We start from the raw sequence: 9,728 nt of genomic DNA on the forward strand, positions 1-9,728 counted from the left end.
CAATCCTTATCCAACCACCTACACCCCATGTCAATCCGTGGATCAATTGTGGACTCTGAAGAAGAAATTAAAACTACAACTATGACTGCTACTACTACTACTGCTAATAATAATAATATTTTTACCCACATTAGGAGTTACATTTGGAAAAATCCCTGCTTAGTCCGTGACTGCAAATATCTGTCCCAGTTTCCAGACCACCCAAAAGGTCACATGTTCCAGGTCACCCAGCAGGTGCACAGGCAGAGTACACCAACTGTCACATTTTCCAGAGCACAATGGTGATGCATAGTGAATGGCAGGCAAACGGCAGAAGCCAATATATTTCTGCAGATCTATGGACCAAGAGCTTTAATATGGTATATGATGCTCCGCTCAGACAACAGCATCACAGAAATAAGTCACTCATAACAGCCATCCTTCTGCTATTAATATATAGATAATTAGAATAGTAATTAATATGTATACAGCTCCAGCTTATTCCATAATAGTGTACAATGTACAGGTAGCTTGCAGCTCGGCCAGGCTACGTCATTAAATCCGTATGTACGGCGCTGCAAAACACTTGTGGCGCCCTATAAATAAAATGTAATAATAATTAAATAGATTATTTTATTTATTTATTTATTTATTCAATTTGCATCCTCAATTTTAATACAGAGACAGTTGTGGCCCTCCTCTCTGTCTTGGCCCGACACTGAAGTCCCGGTAGCCCTGTATGATTGTCAGGGCCATAGAGAGATTTGCTGGGCCCCGGGGGTGTGGGCTAATCACAGGTGTGACAACGCCCCCTTTTAAAAACACATGTAAAAATGTAAAACTTACTGTTAATAAGCTGCAAAGCTGCCCTGGGTCTGCACAGGGGAGCGGGGAGGGGGGGGTGTGCACCCGTCAGCCAAGCACAGATCTCAGGAGGGCGCGATGAGTACGATTTGCAGGCAGAAACAACTGCTGCACTATGCAGGAGCAATCTCCCTGGACTCACCGTACCCCAGAAAACAGCAGCATGTGCTGGGCTTGGCGGAGAAGCTGTGGCTGGCTGACAGGTAAGAAGGAAAGGTGCAGACCCAGCCCCCTTCTACCAGCCCAGGCCCCCCTCTTGGCACCACTGATTATTGTCAGACCTTAGATACTTACAGATAACATTGGTTTGATATAGATGTATGCCAATATATTGTTCAAAAATTCGTTTTTCATTTTATTATTTTGTTAATTCATTGTTTTCTTTAATTCAGTATATTTTCGACTTCATTTTCAAATACAAAACTTTTTTTTCACCTTTAGACCTTTAGATGTATTAGTTTGTACACCCCCTTCTGCAACTTTTCCAGCTGTTTTTATTCTTCCTTATTTCTGTGCTCTTCAGTGCTGTTTTCTTTGGACCAGTTAAGGCACCTACACATTTAGCGATGTGCATGAGCGATATGAACGATCTCGTTCATTAATGAATGAGAAATCGTTCATATCGCTCAGTGTATATGTACCAACGATGAATGATGCGCATCCCCACGGTCGCTCATCGTTGGTTTTCCGTCGTTTTGCAATGCAAGTCAATTTGGACGATATCGAGATCGATCATTGTCCACATTGAATACATCGCCAAGTGAGTAGGGCCCTTTAGTGTTGCTTATTTGGGCTGCCTGCGAGTTACAAAATAAAAGCTGCCCTCTGACTATAAGGGGTATTTACTAAAGTGTGTGTTTTTTTAAGTGGAGATGTTGCCCAAAGCAAACGAATTAGAGTCCACTTATCATTTATCTAGCACCCTTCTAGAAGATAATAGCTAGAATATTGGGGGGGAAATTCAGAGTTGACCGCAGCACCAAATTTGTTAGCAGTTGAGCAAAACCATGTTCACTGCAGGGAGGGGGGTGGGGGGGGACAGATATAACATGTGCAGAGAGAGTTAGATTTGGGTGGGTTATTTTGTTTCTGTGCAGGGTAAATACTGACTGCTTTATTTTTACGCTGCAATTTAGATTTCAGTTTGAACACCCCCCACCCAAATCTAACTCTCTCTGCACATGTTACATCTGCCCCACCTGCAGTGCACATGGGCCCTCATTCCGAGTTGATCGGTCGCAAGGCGAATTTAGCAGAGTTACACACGCTAAGCCTACGCCTACTGGGAGTGTATCTTAGCTTCTTAAAATTGCGACCGAAGTATTCGCAATATTGCGATCACAAACTACTTAGCAGTTTCAGAGTAGCTTCAGACTTACTCTGCCTGTGCGATCAGTTCAGTGCTTGTCGTTCCTGGTTTGACGTCACAAACACACCCAGCGTTCGCTCAGACACTCCCCCGTTTCTCCGGCCACTCCTGCGTTTTTTCCGGAAACGGTAGCGTTTTCAACCACACGCCCCTAAAACGCCGTGTTTCCGCCCAGTAACACCCATTTCCTGTCAATCACACTACGATCGCCGGAGCGATGAAAAAGCTGTGTGTAAAAATACTATCTTCATTGTAAAATTACTTGGCGCAGTCGCAGTGCGAATATTGCGCATGCATACTAAGCGGATTTTCACTGCGAAGCGAAGAAAAATACCGAGCGAACGACTCGGAATGAGGGCCATTGCGCATGCGTACTAAGCGGATTTTCATTGCGATGCGATGAAAAATACCGAGCGATCAACTCGGAATGAGGGCCATGGTTTTGCCCAACTGCTAACAAATTTGCTGCTGCGATCAACTCTGAATTAGGCCCATTATTGGTTGCTATGAGAAACATCCCCACTTCTAAAAACCTGCACTTTTAGTAAACATACCCCTAACTGTGTCCAACACAGAGGGTGCAGCAGAGGTAATACATCTGGGGACAGCAAGAATAAACCACAGTGATCGTACAATTACATGGCTGAAAAGCACAGAAGGGAGACAGCATAATAACGGAATCTATTTAGCAAAAGTTGACAGAGGATATTTAAAAGCTGCTCATTTATCGAAACATAACAATGGGAAAATACCTTAAGCATTGTGCAGTGTAGTAGTTTTCCATTACATGGGGTACATCAAACATATAGATAATAGAAACTTAGAGTGGAAATAAACCTATTTGCAAAGAGAACAAGCACCATATTTTTTTATTTCAGGTGATTTCTCAGAGATCTCCGCAGGTGACACAGGCAACGGGAAACTTAGCGACAAGGACTCACCTGAGGGAGTGTCCTCTGCGTTACTGAGAGTGGTGACCAGAAAGAAGACCATAAGTGATGAGGACAACATTGCGGATTCAGGGATTCTGCTTCAACAATACACTGACACCTTCCTATCTTATTCTGCTTTCTGTGCATTACGCATTCGCTATTTATAGGCTGGTAAGATGTTTTCTTAATAATTACTTTACATTTTTATTATCTGATTAATAAATTAAAAACAATTCCTGGTAACTGCACCCTGTGATAAGATTACCCCTTATCACTCTTTTCTGTCGCGGGCAAACACAAGTATCTTCCAGCTGCTGTTATTAAGCTTAAAATAATAGGAAGATGACTGCGACCAGGATCTTAGGTCAGCACAAGGGTGAGGTGAGAGCGGGGTGCGGGGCTACTTGTAAAATAATGGATTGTTCCTCTTGGCATCCCTCCTCACCTGTAATACTGACTGTCATGTATCGCTTATATGCATAGTTGCCTACCCTCCCTCATTCTGCAGGAGACTCCCTGAAATAATAACAATCTCCCTGACTCCCTGAATAGTCCAGCAATCTCCCTGATTGTAACTTATCCCTATTATATAGCTGTTACATTCTTGGGGGAAAAAATAAATTAGAGATATATCCATTCAAATGGGATCATCAGTGCCATTTCCCTGCATTGGTTATAAGGCACAAGGGCCCTCATTCCGAGTTGATCGCTAACTGCCGTTGTTCGCTGCGCAGCGATCATTAAAAAAAATGGTAAAACGGCGCATGCGCCGCAATGCACATGCGTGGCGTACGGGAACAAAGAGCATTGTTGTTTTACACAGGTTCTAGCAACGATTCCATTCGCACAGCCGATCGCAAGGAAAGATTGACAGGAAGTGGGAGTTTATGGGTGTCAACTGATCGTTTTCTGGGAGTGTTTGGAAAAACGCAGGTGTGTCCAGGCGTTTGCAGGGCGGGTATCTGACGTCAATTCCGGGACCTTCATCGCAGCAATCATCGCACAGAATAAGTAACTACAGGGATGGTCTTGTTCTGCACAAAATGTGTTTGTAACCGCTCGGCTGCGCAGGCGTTCGCACTCCTGCAAAGTGAAAATACACTCCACCGTGTGCGGCAACTATGCGTTTACACGGCTGCTAAAAGTAGCTAGCGAGCGATCAACTCGGAATGAGGGCCAATGATCCCTATGGCTACACGCATTTTTAATTAGAATTCTGATGGCCACTTGCAGTATATGTGTATACAATATACTAACTTTGGGGCTCATTTGCGCTTGGATGTAAGTCATTTTCATAACACGCCTCTCATATGTAGCAGAACATTTTCATACCGATAGGTGTTACTTTCACAATCTCCCTGAAATGCTTTTTCAAAAGTAGGCAAGTATGCTTATATGTAAATCTATTTAGATACCATATTAATTGAAAACATACTTGTGATTGGATGTAACTTTGAGAACCCTAACCAGTCATAATCAGTGGTAATCCAATCTATTATAAGATCTGATTGTTAACCCCTGATGAAGTCCTAACGGACGAAACGCGTTTGGTTTTGCGATTTCGGATTCATAAAGCCTTCACCACAAGCATCTGGTTGGAGATATCTCTCTTTAAATTTCTGATTGTGATCACCTGATTGTAAACTCCTCACATCAATTGAAATATGTGTTTATATAAGATTGTTACATCATTTTACTGAAATTTTAGTAATTTGTACCTAAGACGAATGTTTAAGTTGTAAATGTCGTCTGTTTGTGTATGAATAAAAGCTTTTAAACATAGTTATTCTAAAGGCGTATTGGCTCCCACTAGAACCTTTTTCCTTTTCATATCTACTCTTTATACCCCGTCTGACAGAGGGTATTTCTTAGTGGTTTGAGACTAGTGGTATAGCGCAGATAAAAGGTTACTTTTTGTTTTAATGCTTATATGTAAGCTTATGACTGTACGCTGCTCTTAATGTAACCAGGTTCTCATAGATTCTATACCCTATTTCTTGTTGTCAGGGTACCCAGCCGGCTGAGGAACCCTGATTGTTAGCGCCGGCGACTGATGAAACATCCTGGGACTTTCCTTACCAACAGCCGGCTATGTTGTCTCGAAAGTGGACAATATACATCAGAGGGATGTGGACAATGGACTTCGCGGGGTCTATTTATGAAGCAGTGAAAAGAGTGGAGAAGTGAGCAACCATTGGCAACCAATCAGCTGCTCCGTACAATTGTATAGTATGCAAATTATAAATGTTACTTCAATGCTGATTGGTTGCCATGGGCAACTTCTCCACTGGCTCACTTCTCCGCACTTTTCACTGCTTTATGAATAGACCCCCGTGTTCCTTAAGGGAAACTGAAGAGGATGAGACTGTGTAGTAACAGTGGCAGGAGGGTAGGGGTGTTGGGCACGACAGATGGAAAAGAGGGGGGACAGGGGAGGTGTAGCAGGCTAGGGGATAGAAGAGTGGGGAGAACTGAGATGTGAGGCCTTGTAGAATATGTGCAAACATGGAGGAGAATATAGAGAAATCAAGGAGGGCCTGACTTGAGTTAGAGTGCAGAGCGGGTGCATGACCTGAAGCAGAATCAAAAAGGATGGGGCATTACCTTGTGGGGTCCATCAGCTCCAAGCACTATGAAGGCAGTGTGGCGCCAAGCAGCCCTATGCACAGTATTGCTTTAGAGTAGAGATGTGCACCGGAAATTTTTCGGGTTTTGTGTTTTGGTTTTGGATTCCGTTCCGCTGCCGTGTTGTGGATTCGGACGCGTTTTGCCAAAACCTCCCTGAAAATTTTTTGTCGGATTTGGGTGTGTTTTGGATTTGGGTGTTTTTTTTAGAAAAAACCCTCAAAAACAGCTTAAATCATAGAATTTGGGGGTAATTCTGATCCCATAGTATTATTAACCTCAATAACCATAATTTCCACTCATTTCCAGTCTATTCTGAACACCTCACACCTCACAATATTATTTTAAGTCCTAAAATTTGCACCGAGGTCGCTGGATGACTAAGCTAAGCGACACAAGTGGGTGGCACAAACACCTGGCCCATCTAGAAGTGGCACTGCAGTGTCAGACAGGATGGCACTTAAAAAAATTAGCCCCAAACATCACATGATGCAGAGATAAATAAATAAAAAAAAGAGGTGCAAGATGGAATTGTCCTTGGGCCCTCCCACCCACCCTTATGTTGTATAAACAGGACATGCACACTTTAACAAACCTATCCATTTCAGCCACAGGGTCTGCCACACGACTGTGGCTGAAATGACTGATTGGTTTGGGCCCCCACCAAAAAAGAAGCTATCAATCTCTCCTTGCACAAACTGGCTCTACAGAGGCAAGATGTCCACCTCCTCCTCATCGTCCGATTCATCATCCCTTTCACTGTGTACATCCCCCTCCTCACAGGGTATTAATTTGTCCCCACTGGAATCCACCATCTCAGGTCCCTGTGTACTTTCTGGAGGCAATTGCTGGTGAATGTCTCCACGGAGGAATTAATTATAATTCATTTTGATGAATATCATCTTCTCCACATTTTCTGGAAGTAACCTTGTACGCCGATTGCTGACAAGGTGACCGGCTGCACTAAACACTCTTTCGGAGTACACACTGGAGGGGGGGAGGGCAACTTAGGTAAAATAAAGCCAGTTTGTGCAAGGGCCTCCAAATTGCCTCTTTTTGCTGCCAGTATACGTTAGAGATGAGCGGGTTTGGTTCCTCGGAATCCGAACCCCCCCGAACTTCACCCATTTTACACGGTTCCGAGGCAGCCTCAGGACTTCCCACCTTGCTCGGTTAACCAGAACGCGCCCGAACGTCATCATCCTGCTGTCGGACTCTCGCGAGATTCGTATTCTATATAAGGAGCCGCGCGTCGCCGCCATTTTCACTTGTGCATTGAAGATTGAACGGAGAGGACGTGGCAGCGTTCTCTCCCTGAAAAGCTCCGTAATCTGTGCTCAGTGTGCTGCAAATATCTGTGCTCAGTGTGCTGAAAATATCTACGTTCTCTGCCTGAAAACGCTCCATATCTGTGCTCAGTGTAGTGATGTGCACTGGACATTTTTCGGGTTTTGTGTTTTGGTTTTGGGTTCGGTTCCGCCGCCGTGATTTGGGTTCGTACGCGTTTTGCCAAAACCTCACCGAATTTTTTTTGTCGGATTCGGTTGTGTTTTGGATTCGGGTGTTTTTTTCAAAAAACCTTCAAAAACAGCTTAAATCATAGAATTTGGGGGTCATTTTGATCCCATGGTATTATTAACCTCAATAACCATAACTTACACTCATTTTCAGTCTATTCTGAACACCTCACACCTCACAATATTATTTTTAGTCCTAAAATTTGCACCGAGGTCGCTTGATGGCTAAGCTAAGCGACCCTAGTGGCCGACACAAACACCTGGCCCATCTAGGAGTGGCACTGCAGTGTCAGGCAGGATGGCCCTTCCAAAAAATACTCCCCAAACAGCACATGACGCAAAGAAGAAAAAAAAGAGGCGCAATGAGGTAGCTGTGTAAGCTAAGCGACCCTAGTGGCCGACACAAACACCTGGCCCATCTAGGAGTGGCACTGCAGTGTCAGACAGGATGGCCCTTCCAAAAAATACTCTCCAAACAGCACATGACGCAAAGAAGAAAAAAAAGAGGCGCAATGAGGTAGCTGTGTGAGTAAGCTAAGCGACCCTAGTGGCCGACACAAACACCTGGCCCATCTAGGAGTGGCACTGCAGTATCAGGCAGGATGGCCCTTCCAAAAAATACTCCCCAAACAGCACATGACGCAAAGCAGAAAAAAAAGAGTCGCAATGAGGTAGCTGTGTGAGTAAGCTAAGCGACCCTAGTGGCCGACACAAACACCTGGCCCATCTAGGAGTGGCACTGCAGTGTCAGGCAGGATGGCCCTTCCAAAAAATACTCCCCAAACAGCACATGACGCAAAGAAGAAAAAAAAGAGGCGCAATGAGGTAGCTGTGTGAGTAAGCTAAGCGACCCTAGTGGCCGACACAAACACCTGGCCCATCTAGGAGTGGCACTGCAGTGTCAGGCAGGATGGCCCTTCCAAAAAATACTCCCCAAACAGCACATGACGCAAAGAAGAAAAAAAAGAGGCGCAATGAGGTAGCTGTGTGAGTAAGCTAAGCGACCCTAGTGGCCGACACAAACACCTGGCCCATCTAGGAGTGGCACTGCAGTGTCAGGCAGGATGGCCCTTCCAAAAAATACTCCCCAAACAGCACATGACGCAAAGAAGAAAAAAAAGAGGCGCAATGAGGTAGCTGTGTGAGTAAGCTAAGCGACCCTAGTGGCCGACACAAACACCTGGCCCATCTAGGAGTGGCACTGCAGTGTCACGCATGATGGCCCTTCAAAAAAATACTCCCCAAACAGCACATGACGCAAAGAAAAAAAGAGGCGCACTTGCAGGGGGCGTGCAAATGGTGGAAGGCGCAAGCTCTACCCGTCCAGTGTGGGGATTTGTGATTTCGAAGAACGCACAGTTCTTTGCTGTGCTTTTGCCAGCTTAAGTCTTTTCTTTTTTCTAGCGAGAGGATGAGTGCTTCCATCCTCATGTGAATCTGAACCACTAGCCATGAACATAGGCCAGGGCCTCAGACATTCCTTGCCACTCCGTGTCGTAAATGGCATATTGGCAAGTTTACGCTTCTCCTCAGACGCTTTTAATTTTGATTTTTGGGTAATTTTTTTACTGATCTTTTGTGTTTTGGATTTTACATGCTCTGTACTATGACATTGGGCATCGGCCTTGGCAGACGACGTTGATGGCATTTCATCGTCTCGGCCATGACTAGTGGCAGCAGCTTCAGCACGAGGTGGAAGTGGATCTTGATCTTTCCCTATTTTTTTAACCTCCACATTTTTGTTCTCCATATTTTGCGCACAACTAAAAGCCACCACAGGTATACAATGTAGATGGATGGATAGTATACTATTATTACTTATACTTATGGACGACGAGTGACGACACAGAGGTAGGTACAGCCGTGGCCTACCGTACTGCTGCTTATATATATATAATATACTGTATAACGGACCTGGTGGACACTGTCAGCAGACTGATAAACTAGTATGAAGAAGAAAAAAAAAACACCACAGGTATACAATGTAGATGGATGGATAGTATAGTATTACTTATACTTATGGATGACGAGTGCACTGACGACACAGAGGTAGGTACAGCCGTGGCCTACCGTACTGCTGCTTATATATATATATATATATAATATACTGTATAACGGACCTGGTGGACACTGTCAGCAGACTGCAAAACTAGTATGAAGAAAGAAAAAAAAAACACCACAGGTATACAATGTAGATGGATGGATAGTATAGTATTACTTATACTTATGGACGACAAGTGCACTGATGACACAGAGGTAGGTACAGACGTGGCCTACTGTACTGCTGCTTATATATATATAATATACTGTATAACGGACCTGGTGGACACTGTCAGCAGACTGCTAAACTAGTATGAAGAAAGAAAAAAAAAACACCACAGGTATACAATGTAGATGGATGGATAGTATAGTATTACTTATACTTTTGGACGATGAGTGCAC

The 9,728-nt window shown here is 44.2% G+C and overlaps 1 long non-coding RNA gene across 1 annotated transcript; it reads left to right on the plus strand.

Moving 5' to 3' along the window:
- The first annotated feature begins 974 nt into the window (after positions 1 to 974).
- On the plus strand, positions 975 to 4,926 carry LOC135002061 (uncharacterized). Its single transcript, XR_010203348.1, has 2 exons — positions 975 to 1,046; positions 3,091 to 4,926. It is a non-coding gene; the product is annotated as an uncharacterized LOC135002061 (long non-coding RNA).
- Positions 4,927 to 9,728: the final 4,802 nt, after the last annotated feature.

The sequence above is a fragment of the Pseudophryne corroboree genome, unplaced genomic scaffold (genome assembly GCF_028390025.1).
Source record: "Pseudophryne corroboree isolate aPseCor3 unplaced genomic scaffold, aPseCor3.hap2 scaffold_1712, whole genome shotgun sequence".
NCBI classification, from domain to species: domain Eukaryota; kingdom Metazoa; phylum Chordata; class Amphibia; order Anura; family Myobatrachidae; genus Pseudophryne; species Pseudophryne corroboree.